Genomic DNA, 2,326 nt, shown 5'->3' with positions numbered 1-2,326 from the left:
CCTGGCATGAGTTTAAGCCACCGGGTCCGGGAATCGAACTGCGGTCGACTACGTGGGAGTCCAGCGACACAGCCACTACGCTAACTGCTGGTCCCGAGATGACCCACCCTTACTTGCGCAGCTGTCCTCTGCTGTTTACACTTGCCACCTTGTGCGCTAACTCTGGCACCAGGGCGCCTACGCGCATGCCGCTAGCCACTGTGCTCCACCCCCGGCACAGCTCCTACTTCCTGTCCACGTATGCTTTGGTTATAGGATTGTTGTTGTGCGTACAGACAATGAAAACGTGTTGCTACTCTCCCTCTGAAGATCCCTGTCCTCTCTTTTTTTTTTCTTTTACTTTTTTTTTCTGCCATAGGGCACTTGTGCTCGCTGGAGAGAGACAGAGAAAAACAGAGAGAAAGTGAGAAATCACCTCTTGGAGGGATGGCCATGCCACAATCCCTTCCCCTTCATTCTCCTCCTGGGACTTTGGGCACACACGTACATGCACCTGGTGTGATTTTCAAGCCACCAGGTCTGGGACTCGAACCATGGTTGGCCGTATGGGAGCCCAGTGCCTAAACTACCACACCACCTGCTGGGCCTAGCCACTCCTTCTTTTTTAAAGATAGGGATTAGGGTTAATTACCTCAGCCCAACTAGATTCGAATTCACCTCTGCCCAAGATTCAAATCCTGGTCGTAGCAGCAACGTCAGCTGCCCTCTTCCAGGTCTGAAGGAAGCAGGGCAGTGGAAGACCTGGTGCCCTCCGCCCAGCCTCTCCCTCAGCACCCCAGCACTCAGCAGGAGCCCTGCAGCGGGGAACAGCTGCACACTAACTTTCCCGGGAGGGTCCCTTTGCCTAGGAAATGGCTGAACCTCAGCCTTTGCCAGGACGGAAATGCCCTGCGGTAAGGAAGACGGTTAGTGACCACAGCCCCCAGGAGGGCTCTTCCTGCTCCTGTTTTCACTGTCTGGCCCTTCTGCATCTGCAGCTGATTGACATCTTTACAGCGATACAGACAGTGGTTACATGTGCATAGAGGAGTGTGTGTGTGTGTGTGTGTGTGCATGTGTGCGCGTGTGTGCGTGTGACCTTCCCACCGCTGTGTCGAGAGCAGTGGCCAGCTTGCGCCCACCGTGAGCCTCTGTTGCTGACGCCCCTTGCAGTGGTTAGGGGCAGCCAGCTGCCCGCAGGGCCTGGGGAGAGCACACCTGGACACCCCATGCGCTGCCTCTGAGGTCCGTCCTGCTCCAGTCTAGGAGTGACTTTTCCCTATACCCCCCCGTCCCAGGAGCCCAAATACCAGAGGGTTTCAAGACCTTTTTTTCTGATGGTCCAATAATTTCCTGTTTTTGTGCATCCCTGAGACTAGGTTTTGGTGCATGAGCCGGTAGTAATCCAAGTTCATTAGCCATCGGTCTTAGCTCCCTTTGTGCCGTTCTAACAGCACAGCCGACACTGGGTGTTGGTAAAACACCGGGATGTACAGCTCACCGTTCTGGGACTAGGAAGTCTGAGAGCGTGGCGCTGGCGTCTGCCCCGTGTCTGGTGGGCACTGCCTACTGCCTCGCCCCTCGGCAGACTGGGGAGGACGAGGGAGGTGGGGGTGCTGGGAGGGGCCCGGGGGATGGGAGGGTGTGGGGGCCGGGAGAGGGCAAGGGGCTGAGGACTGGCTCTTGTTCACCGTGAGCCGTTGGTCACTTTGGCGACAGAAGGCCCTGAGCCGTGCAGTGCTACCATGCGTGTCTCGGGCCTTTCACTTTAAAATGTGGTATTTCACCTCTTCATGGATTTCCCCCCAGGAAAACCACACCGTGTTCGCCAATTCTATGGGAAAATAACTCCCCAGGGCTGGAAAATGGCAGGAAGCTTCAACCCGAGGCCGATAAAGAAGACGTGAACGTGGCCCCAAAGCTGCACACGGGAGAAGACGGCTCAGAAAGCGCGGAGCCACACGTGGCCCTCCGCTGTCTCTGAGTGGCCGGGCGGCCCGTAGTTGCTGTCCCCACACGTGAATATGCTGCTCTCACACTCGAGACGCCTGGCCTTCTCCCGTCTGAGGTCCCCACTCAGTTACATCTCCCTTCCTGATCGGCCAGAGCGGCCCCTGACCTACCCTGAGAGTCGGACGCCCCTGCAGGTCCGTGGGGCGGTTCCAGGGTGATGTTCTCTGGAGGAGGAGGGCGGCGGGGTGCGCAGGCCCCACCTACACTCCGCCGCTCCATCTCTCAGCCTGAGTGTGCCCGCAGTGGTGGCCCTGCAGCTCCCTGACCTGTCTTCACGTCCGTGTCCGGCTACCTGTGGTCGGCCCCGGTCCCACGCAGTGTGCAGTGAGAGTGA

This window comes from Tupaia chinensis, unplaced genomic scaffold, assembly GCF_000334495.1.
Source record: "Tupaia chinensis unplaced genomic scaffold, TupChi_1.0 Scaffold000332_1, whole genome shotgun sequence".
Classification (NCBI taxonomy): domain Eukaryota; kingdom Metazoa; phylum Chordata; class Mammalia; order Scandentia; family Tupaiidae; genus Tupaia; species Tupaia belangeri.
This window is presented reverse-complemented; position numbering follows the sequence as displayed.